Source organism: Carassius auratus, unplaced genomic scaffold (assembly GCF_003368295.1).
Source record: "Carassius auratus strain Wakin unplaced genomic scaffold, ASM336829v1 scaf_tig00038321, whole genome shotgun sequence".
Classification (NCBI taxonomy): Eukaryota; Metazoa; Chordata; class Actinopteri; order Cypriniformes; family Cyprinidae; genus Carassius; species Carassius auratus.
The window spans coordinates 1,240-23,219 of record NW_020526435.1 but is presented as its reverse complement, the minus strand read 5'-3'; the positions used below and the strand labels follow the sequence as shown (position 1 = coordinate 23,219).

Here is a 21,980-nt window from a genome sequence, read left to right as displayed (position 1 = left end):
CAGGATAGACTAAACAGCCTTGCCATTCTGTCAATTGAAAGCCAATTGGCCAAACAGTTGGACTTTACAGATCTCCACTGATTTTGCAAACAAAAAGACTCGTCAGTGGGCATTTACTGGGATGTAGATTACATCTCATTTGACTTTTATTTATTTTTTATAGTTGACTTTTTTTCATTATGGCAGGCTTAGCTTATTTGATTCTGAGGGTACAGTTGTCTCGTGTTCTCCTGTTAAAAAAATAAATGTTTTTAATTTGAAGGGACTGTAAGTAGGAATTACTCCCATCTAGTGGTGAAATCGTATTTTGCATTCAAACTAATTTTGCTCTCCAGCGCCTCGCTTTTTCAAATGCGCGTTGCATCTACGGTAGGCGATATGTAACAGGTAGGCGATATGTACCAAAAAGCTTTGACAGGATGTCTTCTAATAGCACTTCGTCGAGTTTTCCTTCAGGTGAACAGGTGTGTTATTTCAAACAAACTGCAACATGACAACTAACAAACGAATGTTACAGTATGAATTACGGACTGTGGAAAACATAAAATATTGTAATTAGTAGTTATGTCTTCTTTATTCGTTATATTTTCTGAATTATGTGCATTGTTAGATATCATCATCAAACACTGACTTACCTATCGAGAAGATAACAGGCCACTTCAGCGTCTCTTTTGAAATCTTTATCCAGCATTAGCTCTTTCTACCTAGAAAAAGCTTCCCCGACATTAACTCTTGTTTTCTGTAATCTACGGTCACGTTTCCTTTTACGTTCTATTTTTGACTGTTTTGGCGTTGATGTTTTCTTCTTCTGTGGCGCGGCATATGAATGGTCCATAATAAGAATGCAATCCAGACTTGCCGGTGCAGTTTCAAGCACATCTCACTACTCTGCACCTGCGTTTCTGGCTCTGACCGAAAACTCGTTGTGGAAACGTGTTGGCTTAGTACTTTTTGTCCCTCTCTGCTATTATAGTTTTGCAAGATGGCGGAACTACATGGAAGCCTCAGTCGACTTACCCGTCCCATGTATATAAAGATAATAAATTCTTCATTTATGAGGATTAGTTTAAACATTGGCATAGGTATTTGCACACCATTGAGGGCATATTTATGAATAAAAATATTGATTTTAGATAATAAAATACCTAAAAAGTTACTTATTGTCCCTTTAAAACTTGCATATGTATCATGGATCAAAATGTTAGTACACAAACCCGATGTAGCCTAAGGTTTAAAGGTATTTGAGCACAAGTAGGCCAAATAGATTTAAACACTATTTATACTTGTTTATATTCAAATAATAAAAAATAAAAAAAATCATTCAAAATTGAATTTCATTTTGCTAACCCGCATCGTACAATGGCATGTGTAGGGGGCCCACTGACATTGAGAGTAGGCTATACAGGGCCCAGAATTTGGTGCTACGCCCCTGGCCATATGTGCCATATTTAGCCCAGATAAGGCCCGGAAGTATATTCTATCATTGTAAAACCTGACACATGTCGGTTTCCAGTGGCATGTGTCATTGGACAGTGGCATGTGTCACTAAAACCTGACACATGTCAATAGACTGCGTCATGTGTCAGATGCTGCGATGTATGTCGCGCCTTCGGTAGTGACTGACACCTGCTGCTGGGTGTTGCTGCATAATGTAGATTGCGTGACACACACTAAATGGCAGAACGATATTGAATTAATTAATGACTTATCGCGGAGTTCATTTGTACAACAAATATTGAGATCCTATATTGAGATTAAAATGTGTCTTATGCCTCTTAAGGTATATTTTTCATTTCAGTAGCATGCTTTGTGCAATGCATTCAAATACGTAAATACGAGTTTTCTTTTTTCTTTTTTGGAAAGATTTGACAGTTTGGTTGCATCACTTTTAATTATAAAATAATATAGAGACTATGCAGAGGCCATTAAAAAATAAAATAAACGTTTACAATTATAAACTTGTGAAAAACATTGTGTTCCTGTAGCTCAAGTGGTAAAGCATTGTGTTAACAAGCACAAGGTTGTGGGTTCCATTCCAGGGGAACACATGAAAGGTAAAAATTGATAGCCTGAATGCACCGTAAGTCGCTTTGGATAAAAGCATCTGCTAAATACATACATTTAATGCATTTATAAATTTAATCTGAATTACATTTCATTTATACATAATTATTACTATATAAAATATTAAAGTCATATGATAATCTGGCCATGACCAATGTTACATTTATACTGACACCTAACGATGTGCACGTAGTGTCAAACACAAATAAAGGATAACAGTAATGGATACAAGTGTTACAGTATTCATGATCCATGATAATTATTATTATTTTTTTATTTTTTTTTTGCTGTGTATGGCATAATTGGAAGTCTGCGTGATCACCCACATACAAAAGCACTGGTAGGCTATTGCGCAACATTGTGTCATCTGCCACTCAAATACAGTGCCACACACTGACATCATGTTTGAAAAACATATAATAAACGTGTAAATAATGTGTCAGTGGAGAGTGGCATGTGTCACTAAAAGTGTCACTAAAACTTTGGCATGTGTCACTAAAACTAGACACATGCCATTTTCCACTGACACATGCCAATGGAAATTAGACAATTCTCAAGTGGCATGTGTCAGTGGAGAGTGGTCCGTGTTTCAATAAAATGTGTGACATGTGCCAATTGCTTATTACTAAATATATAATTTGCAGTGTTAGTGGCCTACTCTATATATTGTAGTGTTAAGTATACAGTAGGCCTGCAGTGCTCGCATATTAGCATTTTTTAAATGGTATGCTTGTGTATACTAATGCAATAAACTATCATTATATAATTTATATAATATATTATATAAACTGTAAATTTGATGTATAATTGCAATTATTTAAACATAACTTTATATATATATATTTTTTTGCCAATTATGTATTCTTTAGGTGCATTGTTGTATTGCTGCATTCCCTTAGGTCCTCAAATGTTCAAATACTGTATTAGCTTTATTAAGGCTAATGAAGGAAAAAAAAAATGTCAGCTTTGCAGACAGGATGTGGTTGGATCAGAAGAGCTCCTATAAAAAAAAAGGCATTTTAAATATGCTGTGCACCTTAGAGATGGTGATCCTGGTGAGCAACTTTTGCTTTTGTAACTGTTTTATTAATTTTAATATTAGTGGTATTAAAATTATTGACATTTTACGCTTCCAGTTCTTTTTACAGTACCATGCTTTTGTGGGAAGAAGTCACTGGTATTGTTTTAAATGTGGCAAGATTATACAAAGGCAAAATGGATTTGGACAACATCTGCTGAAATAAGGTAAGAGCTTAGGATGATATTATATGATTATTAATCATGCTGTAACTGATCTCATAACCAATTAAAATTATTGTTTCACCAACTTGTTCTTCTTATTTTGGAGGTTGCATAGTGACACCTTTCAAAGACCTGCCAGAAACAAGTATCTATTTGTATTTGTAGCTTGGTTTATTGATATTTGAAGCCTACTTCAAATTATGTTTTCTGATTCAATATTCAAATGTCACAGAAATGGCATTTACTCTTGGTTTTGTCAAGAAGGTCTACAATATATGTACCTAACCTGCCTTCATAAAATGTATGACATGAATTAATCAAACTCACATATCCTCTCCTGTACTAACGACTGTGCAGGCACACACAGCTCCAACGTCATCGTCAAATTCCAATTATTAAATGCCATTAATGTCAATGTCATTAATTTCATGTCGAATGCCATTATTAAATATAAAATAAATAAATAAAAACTCGTATTTACTTGTTTGACTGCATTGCACAAATCAGGCTACTGGAATTAAACTTACAATAAAAAAATACACATTAAGGGACATAAGACCCTCAATATAGGAACTCAGTATTTGTTAACTCCGCGAAGTAATAAGTCGTTAATTAATTCAATATCGTTTCTGCCATTAAGTGTGTGTGTCACGCAATCTACATTAGGCCTATGCAGCGACACCCAGCAGCAGATGTCAGTCACTACCGAAGGCGCGACACACACCGAAGCAAATGACACATGACGCAGTCTATTGACATGTGTCAGGTGTCATGTCACTTAATGCTCTGTCCCCCTAAAACTGCAGCATTGAGGGGGGCTCTGTCACTGCAGTGATCGCGCACGCGTTAAACATCTTCAACTTCGAAACTGTGATTTATGTTCAGCACCGGGAGACAATAACTTGGGGAAAGGCCTGGAAAAGGAAGACGTAAAATTGGCTGCCGTTGCTGTTAATCCTTCTCATAGCCTAGAAATATATAAGCAGTTGACGCCGAATCTTTTTCCAGAAACTGGAATTTGTTTTGGAATCGTGCCACGTGACAAGCAGCAAACGACAAAAACATCGAGAAAGTTTCAAATACTTCTAAATTATTATCTTAGTGCACAAGACTGCAGGTAAGTTTTAATACCTCCTCGATTACTGTTATTTGTTAAAACAGCAGGAATGTGAAGCGAATTAGAGTATGTCTTGTTTTTATTCCGGAGCGTTAAGAAGCTGCTGGAGATAGATAACGTTTGAAGTTCATGGATTTAAAACATGGCGTTTGTCGATAGGCGTCACTGCAAACGAATAATACTTCTACATGTTTCCCCCATCGTCTCTACATTTTCTTTTCTTTTTTCTTTTTTTCGTGAATGATTTTATCAATATTAAACAATTAAATTTTTACACATTTGCATCGTTTATCATTATTGTATACTTGTTTTACCAGGACAAACACAGGAGATAATTTATAATAAAAATGATAATTATGACAGCACTGGGATTTTACTTTTTAAATCAGCAGTAGGTCATACAATTATTTAAATAGAAAAAAAAATAAAGGTTTTGTTTGGGTCATACGTAGGCTTAATTTTGTTGAAGTAATTTTTAATAATCATTTCAAACATAAACCAGGACAAAGAGGCAACGAAACAAACAAAATTAAACAAAGTAATAGGAGATTATACAAAATCTACTAAAACATAAAGTTATTTTACGATACAACATTAATGCAGAAACACAACAAAAAACTCTTGTCACTTTCAAATAATAAATACTGATCGTACAATAAATATTGCGTGATATTAATAATACCTAGATGTTATAATTAATAATATTTTACGAGAAATATATTCATCCCAGTTTAACAAACTAAATGTGTTTAAATATGGGAAGAGCATTGCGATATAAGGTGTGGCAATTAATAATTTCAGTGTAAAACTTCACTTTTACTTTGGAAATTGTGGTTTAATTCCGTTGACGACCTTCCACAGTTGGCGTTTTTGCATCCGTTCGCTGCTTGTTAATCAGACGACGCTTCTATGTTCGTTCTTGGTGCCAACTGTGAAAAAATAAACCGCTGAAGGTTTAACTGCAAGCACTGCGTTCAACTGGGTGACGCGCGTGCACGCGAAGGGGCGTGCGATTTGTCCGGGGAGTCGGATTTCGGTACAACACCGGTCTCATTTGCGTCCAGCTATTTTTAGATGTAACTGTACAGTTACACAACAGTTTGTTTTTTCTGCTTGATATTGACAACTGATGTGTCCTATCATGTTATTTGAATATGTTATCTTAATTAAGAACACACTGGTTTGTGCTGCAAACAATTTTACCATTTACCATGCACATTGTTATTCTCCTCATTGAGGAAAAGGCGGATATAGTGTAATAGTTGCCTTTCTTTGTGTGGCTGCTTGTCAAGCATGAAGTTTTAATTAAATTCTGAACAAAACATCCTGGGCTATACATCATGCAGAGACTGAAGTTATGTTTGTTGTATATATATGCTCCCTTTAAATGTAAAAAAAAAAAAAAAAAATCTAAACCTGTCCTGACAGATTTATAAACTTGTTTCCTCATGGGGACCTAAAAAATTTCCCCACAAGGTCAAAATGTATCTGGTATTAGGCCTACTATTCTTGTGGGGACATTTGGTCCTCATAACATGATAAATACCAGGTACACACACACACACACACACACACACACGTTGGTATATGTGGTTTATGGGGACTCTCCATAGGCGTAATGGGTTTTATTATGTACAAACTGTATTTTCTATTGCCCTACCCCAACCCTACACCTAAACCTACTCCTCACAGGAAACTTTGTGCATTTTTGGATTTTCAAAATAACTAATTCTGTATGATTTATAAGCGTTTTGAATTATGGGGACACTAAAAATGTCCTCATAAACCACCTCCTCATTGTAATACCTGTGTCATACCCATGTCATTATACAAATTTGTGTCCTCATTAACCACATAAACAAGCTCACACACACACAACACAAAATAAAACTAGTCAAAATAATAAATAATAATAATAATAATGATTTAATAATTTTAATAAATAAATAAATAAAATGTTACTATAAGTTATTTATTTATGTTTATTTTATTTTACAATTATTATGTTTATTATAGACCCTTTTACAGTTGGTAAACAAGGTGACATATTTGTGTGGGCGGGGCTTAGCTGGAGGCAGAAAGATTCCCCTCAACACTTGAACAAACGGTAGCTAGCGAGTTTTCTTAGCTTGTTTTTTTAACAATGGCTGGAGAAAATCTGAATATATCTGCTTTATCTGAATATTTAAGGTCACTCACTGTCCGGGACCGCGATAATTATTTGAAAAAGTTAACTTTAACGGACGGAACCAGATTGGTCGACCCGTACACAATCACTCATTGGATGGACGATCTGACAGGATTACCTCCGATTGAGTGGCCTGACATCTACACTTACCTGATAGAGAAACCGAGCGTGTATAGTAAAGAGAAACTGTCGGCGTATAAATCCTTAGATTAAATAAAGAGTGACATTACAGTAAAATTATTATTAAGATGTAAATATTTTCTAGAAATAAAAATTCTGAAGACTGCAAATTAATTATAAACTTTCTTTATTTATTCTTTCTTACCATGTTCTTAAATTCCGGTCACAATTAATCACAATGTATATAAATGTTCTCCGTCGATTCTGGCTACCAACAACACAACAAGACGGCATTTTAAGCCCCCTGAGTAGCTGACCCTGTGTTGGTTTGTATGAGCCGCCTCCAGTTTTCTGTTTGTTTTGCCTCCAGCTAGCGCCGTGACGTACCTGTGACGTCCGCACAAAAAGGGTCTATAGTGTAACAATATAAAAACTTCATAATCATGGGAAGGAGGAGGCGGGAACTGGCGGACAATCAAATCAATACTTTAATAATAAAATAAACACAAAACAGCTCGACAGCCCCTCACGGAAGACTGCCACGCACAAACAAAAGGAAAATACAAAATAAAGTCCAGGCCTGGCCTTCTCTCATCCTTCACTGTCATTGCTCTTGTTTTGTATCCTTCCATCTCCTCTGTGGGACTCGAGACCGGTGAGTGTCGCTGGTGTTGCTTATTTCCCACCGGCCTCGCTCCGATCCCACGGCTCCCTGCCCCGCCCCACTCATCACATATATGTTAAATGTTTATTAATGTAAATTCTGTGTGACTTTGATGCATTTAAATGGGCGTGTGTTGAACATTGGAGTCTCATTCAAACACTGGAATGGAGTAGTTGCCATGGAAACGGGTGACAAGTAGGGAATCCCTGACTCTCGCTGCTGTTTTCACTGCTTTCGGTAAGTTTTGTCCCTAAAATCACAGATATTACATACAACTGTCCCCGACACTTCTCTTGCTTGTTTCTGACCCGCTTCTTTTGAATTTACTTCATATAAATGGTTTAATGTCTTTGAATCCGTTTTATTGTCAGTTTAATTGATAATAAACTGAATCACGTGTTTTGATCTCTCATGGTAAACAAATATTAACAATTAACTATTTAACTATTGATTCCAGGACCAAAAAAAAAAAAAACTTGGCAACAGGGGAAGCTCCAAGATTTCACAATTTCTCATGGGAGAAGAACAGGGAAAGCTTCTTAAATTTTTAAGAAGTCTTTGAGACTTCCATAAGTAAGCAGTATGTGAAATATTAAATAAGTAAACCTAGAAAAAAATATGCTGTTATTTTAAGATATAGTTTGCTGTATTGTCTTCTTTTTTCTTTTCCTCTCTGCTTTAGCTTGATTCCTTTTAATAAAACTGGCATCGTATACTAAATATGGTTGTCTCTGTGACAAACTGCTTACAGAATGTTCCTAGATTCTTCAGTGCTAATGTCCTGTCAGACAACATCATCTACAAAGAACAGTTAACAATATGGCTAGTAAGTTAACCTCAAATATACACTATTGTTAACATTTCAGTAAGATATTTTGTTTTTCAAAAGACATCTCACGCTCACCAAAGCTTTTTTCAGGATTCTTTGATCAATAGAAATTTCAAAAGAACAGCATTTATTTGAAAAACAAACCTTACACTCACTTTTGCTCGATTTAATGCATCCTTGCTGAATAAAATATGAATTTATTTCGTGTTTTTTTTCCCCCAACTAAACTTTTTAAGGGGGTGTGGTTCATCCCACTGCTTTTGGGAGAAGCATGCACAAGCTCTCACTCCAGTCTCTTTTTCCACCTTGCAGACCTCACTGAATGTCCCGTTGCCCCCCCTCCCCCACACCACATAAACTTTTATGTGTACACTACGATTCAGAGGTTTAGGGTGTATTTAAATTATAAATAAATTACATTTTATTACACACCCGATTCCACAAAAAGTTGGGACACTGTACAGATTGTGAGAAAAACAGGAATGGAATAATTTACAAATCTCAGAAACTTATATTTTATTCACAATAGAATATAGATAATATATCAAATGTTGAAAGTGAGACATTTTGAAATAGATTTTAGATTTTATCTGTATCTATCTGTATTTTTAGGCTCTACTGTTATCTGTATGCACCATGGGTCTGAGAGTAACGCAATTTCAATTCTCTGTGTATGTACTGTACATGTGGAAGAACTGACAATAAAGCAGACTTGACTTGAACCTTCCTATTCCTAAACTTGAGCAACTTGTCTACTCCGTCCCCAGATTTTTGCTGACTGTTATAAAAAGAATAGAGAATGCCACAGTGTGGTAATAATGGCCTTGTCCCAACTTTTTTGAGATGTGTTGATGCCATGAAATTTAAAATCAATGTATTTTCCCCTTAAAATTATACAATTTTCTGTTTAAACATTTGATATGTCATCTATGATGTATTCTGAATAAAATATTGAAATTTGAAACTTCCACATCATTGCATTCTGTTTTCATTCACAGTTTGTACAGTGTCCCAACTTTTTTGGAATCGGGTTTGTATTTTCACAGATAAAACCGCTATTCAAAGAATTCAGCTTAGATCACTGCGATCAATTAGATTTGAACATAATTCACACATAACACATCTCATAACCATGCACTACAGTTATATGTGATGAAATAATTAATCTTTTGTGTGAAATAATACGAACAGCAGCTATGCTAATCTTTCTCCTTTTGGTTTCCTCTTTCTATCTCAGGATGTCCATCCCAAGGTTACTAGAGATTACGACAGTCACAGTTTGGATCCAGCCTTCAGAAGACGCCAACATTCACGATGACTTCAGATGATGACAACTATAGATGAACATACAAAGCTGCCAAATATGATCCTGATAATGTAATCATTGCACTAAAAGGTAAGTTCACAGATTTTCAACCAGCTTTGTATTGTTACAGTGTTGGTAATATATGTAAATGAACAATGATTACCTGTTCTCTGAATAACATGTACCGAAATATCACCATTTATTTGGAGGCAAAACTCTGCCAGATGATGCAAAAGGTTGACTGCATGTCTTATTTGTGTGTCCTGTGCACTATAACTTTTGAACAGGAACTAGTACTCCTTTGACTCGTTTGAGAAAATATAGATGGAGGGTTTAGCTGTGTTTCCCCCCTCTGTATTCTCTCTGTTCTTTTACACTCAAACATCTCATGATGATATTTTTGTAATTATTATATATACTACTAGTCAACTACTATTAAATTATTAATCAGTTTGGACATCTTTTTAACATGTTTACTAAAGAGCACTTTGGGACTGAGTATGTATTTATTATGCAAATATAAATGACTGTAAATTTACATAAAATGCTGTTACATGTCTTTCATTATTAATGAGATTTGAAAAAGTAAAATATAGATTTTATTAAGTGACCCACTATGAAAAAACAGTTGTTGTTGACTGTGTTATCAACAGTGTTTGGAATAACAGCGTTTAAAAGAAACATTAATTGTTTTCTAAAATATCATGGACAGAATATTGCTGAGAGCGTTGTATGAGCCCGCAGCACCACCTGCAGGACCGTTAAAAGCAGAAAGAACAGTGACAATCACATTTACCCAAATTACAGGAGTGAATCTGATTTGATCTTAAATTGCTATGATTGACCCCGCCCTACTTAGTTACTCTTGCTATGTCCAACAAGCCATGCAGCTCTCACACTCAGTACCGTTGCAAGGGCTGTGCGAAATGTGCGACCACACAGGGCCTTGCACCCCTAGAGGGCCTCGCTACTGGCCTGCATTTTATGCTGTTTGTCAAATTTTATGTTTTAATTTATTACTGTTTTTCCACCCTTGTTGTCCTTTGAATGACTAAAATAGTCATAGTTGATACACAAAAGTGCGCATGCGCAGTAATGTTTATGTTGTTGCGGTTGAACCATTCATAATACATTATAACTATAAGAAATATAATCCATTGTAAAAGTGGATGCAACCTGTTCATTGTGTTATAAATAATCATACTCTTAAAAGCTATAACCACAAATATGTAAATATATTAAACCTGTTCTTATGAATATTCATGAGATGATCCAACATATTATAAGTTGTATTATAATGCATTCCTTATAATGCTTTAAGAATACCCTTATAATGTATAAAATGGGCTTCATAGAAAGTGTTAATACAAAAATACTTCAACAGAACAGGATGGAATGGTATTATTACTGGGTCTGTGCAGACAGTAAAGAAAGAAAAACAGAAAAGGCAATTATTTTAAAAAATAGCCCAGATAAATACCATGTGGGGCCCACATGGACATGTTGCCTGGGGTGATGACCACGACCCAAATTTTGAAGAGACCAAGAAATGGTCATCTTTGATAGGAAAGTGCAGTAGACGTGAGAGAAGAGGGAGAACAAAATGACGAGGAAGCGGACGTCGAGCCGCAGCCCGAAAAAAAAAAAAAACCTCCACAAGCACTGTTAATAAATGCCAATTTAAAGTGTCATTTATGTAGACTAAGCTCATTTGGGAAGTTTTTATTTTACATTTGTTTCTTATTTATATGGTTTTATCTTATTTAGAGGCTATTTCGATTACCCCATTACACTTTACAGTTAGTGCTATCATACACTTATTATATAACCTATAGGATCTAAAATTCTACATATGTCACATTTAATGTCCAAACGTAAATAGTTCAGAAAAATGTATTAGAATTATTGCGCTTCTATTTCACTGAGCAGTCTGTTTGGCGCCCATGCGCGCAACGGCGCTCGTTCTTGAAGTCTGTGGAGATTAGCGGAGAATCGCTAAAGCAAAAGATCATGCACTTCTGACAGCAAAATGGGAATTTTCCATTGTTTTTTTTTACATTTACAGATGGAGAATGTACCTGTGAAATGTAAGTTATGCATTAAGCAATTACTGCGTTAAAGCAAAAAGTAATGCTGTAAAGTTACTGTAATGCATTACTTTTGTAATGCGTTACACCCAACACTGTTCAAAAATGAAAGTATAACGCGTACAAAATTATATAATAATAATTATTATTATTATTTTGATAATGAACAGACTGCAATGTAAGTTTGAATCGCTAGAATATAGGTGTGTTCCAGGGTCCGGCATGGTCGAAACTGCGGATATATATATATATATACTTTTTTGCAGGGTTAGGAAAATGTTAGATCGTTACTGTGCCTCTAGATGCTGTTCGAGATATAGACTTTATTAATGTGCTTTTGTTCTGGTTTGCCGGTTTCTTTTCATAAACCTTCACAACCCTCTAATTTCGCAGTTCTAATTTATGATCTTTCTCTTTTAATCGCATCTCTTACTGTGTGCGGTAAACATGGAAATTTAAGATTTCATGAATTAAGAATTTGTTCGATTTATTAATTTGTTCCCTTATTTCAGTTAAATCATGGGTTATTTAGGGAACAAAATTAACGAAAGGTAGACAATTGCCACAAATTAATAAGTCTTAGCAGGAACTAAGTAACAAGTTGTAGGAATGAATTGACTATCTGTCCTGTGTCCCGCAACCCTGCAAATCACAGTTATCTGATGAAATTACGGAGTTACTACATTTCTATTGCTTTTCATGCTGAATAACTGTTGTGTTGTTTCTATTTAGATGTACTTTTAAAGTTTACATCACATTAAAAGCTTAATTAGTACATTGTGAATTAATGATGATGCATTTATATAAGGTCACCGTCACTCACAGCCGCTCGCACGTGTTCTGCTCTTGAGCCGCACACAGCCCAACATTACATCAGTTTACCGATCATCGATAGCCTTAATCGATCAATCTCTTATCGACAATTAACCGATAATTGATTAATTGTTTGCATCCCTAGTTCAAACTAAAAGTAACATCTTAGAACATCTAATTAGCAAGCTTTGCCTTTTATTAGAACGAGATTAAATTAGGGCCTTCAATTTTTTGAGTGTTTTTATTGTCCTCTACATACATACAAAGTTTTAATTTGTTTGCATGGCTCCATTTTGTAGGAACTTGTAATTGTTATATTAATATGTCATAATCAATTAAGGGGACGGTGTGTAGCCATTTTGGGAATGGTGATGTTTATGTCCACTGGGTGGTGCTGTGGCTATGTTTAATTAGAGCACCTGAGCAACAAGTGTGTGCATTGGTAATTGGGAAGCACACAGTTTCTGACCGAAAGTAGATTCTTACTAGTATGCAGACCATAAGGTATGGCTTTGTTTGTACATGGGAACAAAGAGAGGCTTAAAGAAGTTAAAGAGATCATGTTTAATGGAGCTCCAGAATAAATTTGACATTTGTTATGCATTTACATCCGTCTGCATGGACACTGTTTGTACGCGTTCTAAACTTGCTAACTCCTATTATCAATGGCAACGGCATTGGAAAGCCAGTACAGTGACAGTATGCTTATGCTTATGTTCCTATGTTCTTCCATGCTGATGGCTGTGCTTTAGAGTCGTATCTCCTGTCGTAGAACATTTTTAGACATTATGAACCATGAATAGTAAGCAATACCTCAAACATACACTACCATTCAAAAATAAGGGTCTGATATTTCATGTGTTTGAAATAAATCTTTTATGCTCACCACTGCTGCATTTATTTGATTAAAACACAGTAAAATAGTAATATTGTGAAATTACTTTTCATTTACATTTAATAAATGCAGTTTTCTTGGTGAACATAGACTTATTTCAGAAACATAAAAAAAAAAAAAAAACTGACCACAAACTTTAATAACACAAGGGATTCAAATATTAGTCAATTCTAATAAAGTGCAAGAAGCTCTTAAAAATATTAATGTAAATAGCATTTTTTTCCCCTGGTGATTTGTATTGTATATCCAGAATGCAATGCACAGTGACGTAGATTCCCATTCTCTATCTCCACGCTACACACTCTTACACCGTGTCTACACTGGATGTGACAAAGTGACTGTTTAAAATAATTAGAACTTTTTGTCAGTACATCATAAATAGAACAAGGCATCCGTTTACTGTCAGTGATTTGTTGTCTCATGCAGTGCCACATCCAGTGTAGTGAGCATTACTGATTATAAAATGCTCTGTTGTATTTTGTTGTGCTGTCTTATGTAGACACAGTGTTAAAACTCTTATTAAATATTACATATGGTGTATGTATGGTGCCATTCATCACTGATAGTTCTTTTCTATTTCAGAGACTGAAAATCATTGATAAACCACAAGGCAACTGTAACATATTTCAAGAATATTAATACGTATAAATAAAAATGCATCTGTGACTTAATATTGCTTCTTTTTTTTTGTGGGTTGAAAGTTCTCATTAAAAGCATAGCTTTCTTCTCATCTTTGTGCATTTTCAGATGTTGCACATATTTCTGAATCAAATTTACAAATTAACTTTAACTTTTTAACATCATAATATTGGTTGTCTTCTCTTGTTTCAGAGTTAAGCTCCAACCCCAGTTAAGCAGACCTGAGCAGCTGATCAAGGATCACCAGAAACTCTGCAGAACATTGGTCCTCCAGCCCAGGACTGGACATCAGTGTTGTAAGTCATCAGTGTAGAAGTCATTCTGCTTCTTTAAATTGTCATGTTCAGAATATATTGCAACACTCAACATTGTCTCTTAAGGTCCACTTACATGCAGAGTTTTGCTCCAACCTGCAGTGCACCTGAACACATTAATCAAGGTCTTCAGTTTTAATAACTATTAGTGTTGTCACTGTACCAAAATTTCAGTATTCAGTACCAGTGAAAATCCATTGTACTCGGTACCAATTTCAGTACCAAAGCAAAACACAAAAACATGCAAATTATTATTATTTTTTAATTATTATTATTATTAGCCACACTTATGCTAACAATTAACTACTCTAATAGCAGTGTTCATTTCAATCTGACATTCAAATTACAATTATATATATCCTGATAAATATACACAGAATGACTGTCACTCACTGCTCTTTATTGAACTGATTTTAATTAATTTCATTGTAATGAACACAATAAAGGGATTTTACATTTTATTATTTGTTTTTCTTACTTGAATGCTTTCGTTCGGATGTCAAATAAAAAAGTGAATTATTATTAAGAAAAGAACTTGAGGAAAAGATGCAATGTTGCTCTGTGATTTTGCTTTGGAACCTTTAGAAAACTTTAACCTGATTTTTCTCAAAATTGACTTTGCCAACTCTATCAACTTCAAACGGGTGTAGTGTTTTTTTTTTTGTTTTTTTTTTTTTGTCAGATTTCAACAAATTATACATAATTTTGAAGGACTTTTAATGAGAATAATGATAATAATAATATATATAAAAAAAACTCATTTTTGGTCATTGTGACTTATTATGCCAGCACAGGTCACATATGCTACTTAATTTCCAATTGAGAGTGGTCAGATTTAAAGTCTGAGATTAGTCCATCAGTACCTGAATTTACACTTTTGTTTATGTGTGTGTTTGTGTGTGTGTGTGTTCGAAACAAGAGTGTCTGTATCAGAAGCTGAAGAGGCCACACCTAAGAGGAAATAAACGCCTCTTAAGTGTACAGAAATACCTGGCTGAGGAGATCATAGAGGAGACATAAACCAGATAAAACTGTCAGTGGTAAGTATTTACATATCCATATCCGAATGTAATTGCTACAACCTCTTATCTAATATGACTCTAAGTGAATAGAGACTATCTACCATAAAAAGTAGACAATGTAATTATTCAAGCCTATTTGTGACCCTGGACCACAAAACCAGTTATAAGGTTTTTTTTTTTTTTTTTTTTTTTTTAGATTTTTATATCAATAATAAATACGTTTTCCATTGATGTATGGTTTGTTAGGAGGACAATATTTGTCTGAGATACAACTATTTAAAAAAAAATCTGGAATCTGAGGGAGCAAAAAAATCTAAATACCGGTATTGCGAAAAATATTTAAAGTCAAAAGCAAAGCATTAATTAATTAATTATTAATCAAAAAATAAGTTTTGCTACATTTATGGTAGAAAATTTACAAAATATATTCATGGAAAATGATCTTAACTTAAAATCCTAATGTTTTTTTGGCATGAAAGAAAAATCTATAATTTTGACCCATACAATGTATTGTTGGCTATTGCTACAAATATACCTGTTACTTATGACTGCTTCTGTGCTGCAGGGACACATTTATTCACTCAATCATAACAACAAACACTGAATGACACCTAAACCATTGAGATATTCAAAACAGCGGGCAATAATTAATGACAAGAAAAAAGAAGAAATAACAAGAAGAAAATATAAAGACTGTCTGCGTTTCTCTCTCTGCAAACAATTAATTACTTCAAAAACAGCAAAAATATACATGCATCTATTAAAGCAGCGCATGAGTATGGAACCGTGATTAAACTGAATTGGAACCAGTATTCCAAGAATTCCAAGAGGAATCCAGCATTCAGACAGACCATGGAACAACTAACATTTATTTACTAATGGAACATTATTCTAAAGTGTAATTGTTTTAAAATATGTTCAAGAGTGCTTCACTTTGGTCTGTTACTGTAGGAAACATTGGCTTTACATTTCCATACTCCTGGACATGATGCTGAACAAAACAAACTGTGGTCGTTTTACTCATGAACATAAAATGACTAATGGACAAAAGTGATGATGTTTTGTCAATGAGTTTTTGCAACTTTTTTTTGAGATTGCCATATAAATATATGTATGAATAATCTCACATACTGGTAATGTGGTTTAAGTGGTACATTGTCCTAATTAATTCTCCTTCTCTTTTGCAGGTCTAAGCCAGCTACAATTAAGCCACAATTGCAGTTCAGAGTTCCTGTATTTCTATAATGCATTAATGAATAACAATAATAATAGAAAAAAAAGTAATGTCAAGGTTTTGTGTTAATACCAGCTATGTTGAGTATTCTGTGAATAATTTAGAGTTTAGGTGCATATTCTTAATTCTTTGCAAAACAACCTGAACTGTTAGCTATTGAAAGGTTGGTATGTAGATTAAATAAAAATGATATGCTTGACGTAACCTGTGTATAGTTGTATTAATAATTTCAATTAATTTATTATTAATGGCCTAATTACCAGCTTTTAGGTAAACATTCAAATCAGAACCAATACAAAACTGCGATGGAAACCATTAAATATGTGCAAATAAAGACCAATGCAAACTTGTAATGGAATCATCCGACCCATTACAAAATTGATGGAAACATTTATGTGCAAATCGTGACTAATGCAAACTTGTAATGGAAACCAATACAAACCAATAAATCCTAATGGAATATGCCCAAAACACACTATGTAATGGAAACCATTTGATAATGGTTTTAATGGTTAATTGCTCATGGTTTTTAATGGTTTTGTAATAGAAACCATTAGAATTTCTGTAATTCAGCAGGGTAAAAATAAAGAATTCGATCACAAAAAAAAAAAAAAAAAAAAATGAAAGCCAGTTAATTAATCTAACATAATTTATTTCTTTATAACAGATTAATGAAATATATTGTGGACATGAACGCAAACACAAAAAAATTACAGTTGAAAATACTGAAAGTAAGTTTAAAACGTTTTTAATGCAGTGCTGTCATGTTTGTTCCCACAATATTTGTCTTCATATGGAAGCATTTCTGTTAATCTGTTGAAATATAGCGATAACAATACATTGCAAAATCATATTATATTTGTTCTATTTAGGCTGTTGATGTGTTTTTTTTTTTTTGCTTGTTTTTTTGAATAGTCTGTTTGTTGTTAAATCAGCATTCTTATTTTTTTCATCAGCAACTATTGTGTACGTCATCTAAGTAAGATATCATCATCTCCAGTCATACTGAGAAGCTGATTGTGAACACCGACACCAGTTCTGATGTTTACATTTCCAGTTTACCTGCAGTATGTCAGAGAAGCAAGAAAAGGACTCTCTGTCTGAGATGAGTCTCTCAGAGAAACCGAGGTAAGACTGAGTCTGTTTACAGAGAATCATTTTAAACACTATTTAAGTTTAATTTTATTCATTATTTTATTTATTGTTTTGTAACGAACAACCTTTTTAACAGTGATGATTTTCTTAAATTAATATTATGACTAATATGATTAAAATATTAGATTCTGATTGGTCAATCGCCACATTCCTAAGTCTGATATATTCTTATAAAGCTATTTCTATTATCAATAGCAACAGAGTATAACAGACGATCTGGTTATTTCAAGCCAACACTTTGTTCATGTCTCGCGTATTGTATTTCAAGCTGACGCGCTTTTGTGTGTCTCGTATTACATCTAGGACTCGCTTTCTCATTTCACATTCGGTCTCTTTGTGGCATCTCGCCTCTCACTTGTATTGAAAATGAAACAAAGCTGGATGTCCATCAGTGTGTGCATTAAGTGCATAGAAAACTTAAATAATGTGGACTTTTATTACTTAGAACATAAAAATATGGCTGGCAATCAGGGCTTGACAATGGCACATGTAAAGTGCTTCCATCATGACTGTAGATGTTTTGGGAATATAACTAAATAATTTTAACAACACACTTGACAGAATGAAGTAACAACAGTAATTACAAAAAATGACAGTTGGAAAACAATCTCAGCCTCAGATGTCACACCCACAGACTGTTGGCTGAACGTCTGATGGATATGTTTTATGGTGAAATGGAATAATATGCAGGGTGAGGAAACTTGACTGTTTACTGGTTTATATTCTATTGTAGCTGACGCTGATCAGTTTTTAGGGTGAAATCTCAGCGAAGACATAATTTGAGTTAAACTAAACTCTTCAACTGAGACAGAGGAACCTTCTGTAGTAAAGCTTCTCTCTCTCTCTCTCTCTCTCTCTCTCTGTTCTTTGTGTCATTAGTGTAAAAACAGGCTCAGACGTGTCCAGCTCTGTGTCTGTGAAGAGTGACTGGTCAAGAGACAAACCACCAGATTTGAAGGAAACACCATCATCTACCAAAAGGTATTTTTTACATTAGAGAATTTTATTCATTGTGGTAAAAGTGATAAAACTTGACTGAATAAATTCAATTCAATTTACTTTGTCACTGTACATAGTACAACAAAATTCTGTCTGGTGAGTCTCGGGCACAAAAAAAAAAACAAATAAAAACAAAAAAACAAAGTGACAATAAATAACAAACAGCAACAGTTGCAAATTATGTCATTATTATAGCTGGAGGGTGTAAGTGCAAGGGGTGTAATGGATGTCACTTTATGTGTGTTTTCATGGTCCTGTACTTCTAAGGTTGCCAACTTCAGAAAAGGAAAATAAGACACAATCGTGGTTTTTCATAGAAAAATAAAGGACAGAATAAGGGACACACACACAGGCCTATTTTATATATAGCCTACCGATGTGTGTGTGTGTGTGTGTGTGTATATAAACACACACACACACACACACATACATATCGGCACCCTTGGTAAATATGATCAAAGAAGGCTGTGAAAATGAATCTGCATTGTTAATCCTTTTGTTGGACACAGTTATTGGTACTCCTAGAAATTCCTATGTCAAATATCTCAGAAGTATATTTCCATTCATATTCTCAATTTTGAGCACTCCAGGGTGATTATGAACATGAAATTATTCATCCAAGGCTTCCTTTTTCACAGAAATATAAATATGAGGGAACAGAAAATGTTATAAATCAAAAAAATTGTTTTAACTATGGTGAATAAAAAAGGCTTGTAAAAGTCAAGTCTCTCTCTCTCTCTCTCTCTTCTCTCTCTCTCTCTCTCTGTTCTTTGTGTCATTAGTGTAAAAAACAGGCTCAGATGTGTCCAGCTCTGTGTCTGTGAAGAGTGACTGGTCAAGAGATCAACCACCAAATTTCAGTGAGGAAGCACCATCATCTACCAAAAGGTATTTTTTTACATTAGAGCATTGTTTTCACTGTTGTAAATGTGATAGAACTTGACTGAATAAATTCATTTCAGATATATTTTGGATATGTTTTATGGTGAAATGGATAATGTGTAGGGTGATGAACCAATGCTTCACTTGACTGTTTACCAGTTTAGATTTTAATGTAGCTCACCTGATCAGTTTTGTGGATGAAATTTCAGATCAAGACTTAATTTGAATTAAACAGTACTCTTCCGCTGAGACAAAGGAACCTTCTGTAGTAAAGCTTTTTTTTTCTCTCTGTTCTTTGTGTCATTAGTGTAAGAACAGGATCAGATGTGCCCAGCTCTGTGTCTGTGAAGAGTGACTGTTCAAAATATCTTCCTCCGGTATTCAGTGATGAAAAACCATCATGTACCAAAAAGGTATTTTACATTAGAGCATGGCATTAGCTAATTTCTTCAATGTGGTAAATGTGATAGAACTTGACTGAATAAATTAAATTTACTTTGTCACTGTACATACAGTAGTACAATGAAAGTCTGTCTGGTTAGTCTCAGTCACAAAAAACAACAACAACAATAATGAATAGCAACCAACAATAAACAACAAACAGCAACAGTTGCAACAAAAAGTGTCATTATTTCATTAGCGAGAAGGTGTAGTCCAAGGGGTCTAATGGATGCCATGGCTCTCATAAAGAAACTATTTCTCAGTGTGTTTGTGTGTGTTTCATGGTCCTGTACTTGAGGGCAGTGGCTCAAAAAGTCCTGGAGGGTGGAAACTCCAGCAATGTTTCTGGCCAGTATACCTTGCTTCAGTAAAGGTATATCATCTCTTCTGTAAGCCAACAGGTCACCTGACCTATAGGCAACATCTCATGCTTTTAGCAAAGACCGCACTGTACAGTCCAGCCACAGATTCTGGTTAGGAAACACTCTATGGATTTAGTGGGACAGAGTTTGTGCAGAAATGCAAAGCAGTCCTGAAGTGGTGAAGAAGCCTCCTCACTCCGAAGCTGTATGGTTTTAACAGTTGGTCTTGATTGGTAGATAAAGAGGTCTGTATGCCGGGTGTCATTTCCAGAGAGATGTGGTCTGACATGAGAAGATGTGGAGATGCTGCAGCTTTTTATGCTCCTGGGATGTTCGTATAGACATGATCCAGAATATTATTGTCCCTGGTCGGGAAATTTATGCACTTGATAAACTTGGGAAATACTGCATTCAGTTCTACATGATTGAAGTCTCCTGCTACGACCACAACTCCCTCCCGGATGTGCATTTTAGCTGGCATTTAATAGTGCTGTGCAACTTCAGTCAGGGTATCCGCAGGGTTCCTTAAAAGTTTTAAAATGTCTCAACGTTTTCCTAATATAAGGCTTAAATAGTCTTCAAATTTTAAATATTCTTGGCTAATTGTCTCTGTGTAAGAGACTTCAGAACAATGACTTTACAGCACACATAATTCAGTATTACACACAGCTGAGGTAAAAATTCTGAATGTTTAGTTTATTCATAACATGCTATAGTTAAGCAACCCATGACAAGTGGGCTATTTTGCTCCATATTCTCATGACACACACACACACACAAAAACCTTCAAAAACACCTACAGATTGCATGCATTACTTAAGTCTAGTGCAAGTGTGCATTTACAGTGCGCTCTTTGACTGCATAATTAAGTCTATTAAAATACATTCTGATCACAGTTTCAAAACATGGGGGTAGAAAAACTTCACATATTTAATCAATTTCACACGGAAGAGTGCCTTTTGTCTTCCAAAACAATACCATATACTAATATAATATCAATTTATTTACTTACAAACAGTTCAATAAACTCAAAGTTTTATTAGGAGACTTAACGTTTCAGACACCATAATGCCTGTTTTTACACTATTTCGCCAACAAAAATGATTCCAAAACAAGCCACAGTGCTGTTTGCATCTTTGAGCAACAAGACAGTATTTTGTTCCTGAATAAATCAACTGTTCAAATGATCTGTTCAATGACTCACTTATCAACAGTGACTTGCTGCCATCTATTGGTGGTTTTAATTTCAGATTTAAAGTGTCTTTTCATATTTTAAATCATTTCAAATATCAGCAGCATTCACCGTTTTATGATTAAAATATCAAATTATTTATGCATTTGTAACTGCAGGTTAAATGCCTTCATGTTCTGCATTAAACAGTGTGTAAATACTTCTAAATTCTACTTCAGCTGCATCTTATGTCTGGATTGCAAAGATGAATTTTGTTGATTACTAATTTCATTGCTTGGTAACAGCCCAGATGTCTTATTATTCTAATTTATTGATTAAATGTAAGAATTTGACACAAAAGATCATGCACACTAATAGAAATAAAATGGCTTTATAAAGATAAAATGCCAATTAAAGGTAAAAATCTATTTAAACT

General features: G+C 34.5%; 1 long non-coding RNA gene across 2 annotated transcripts; it reads left to right on the top strand.

Moving 5' to 3' along the window:
* Window positions 1-17,458: 17,458 nt before the first annotated feature.
* On the top strand, window positions 17,459-19,984 carry LOC113083484 (uncharacterized). 2 transcript variants are annotated; one of them, XR_003283277.1, is made up of 3 exons: window positions 17,459-17,662; window positions 19,471-19,576; window positions 19,878-19,984. It is a non-coding gene; the product is annotated as an uncharacterized LOC113083484 (long non-coding RNA). The 2 variants fall into 2 exon arrangements; XR_003283278.1 differs by lacking the exon at window positions 17,459-17,662 and adding an exon at window positions 18,610-18,670.
* Window positions 19,985-21,980: the final 1,996 nt, after the last annotated feature.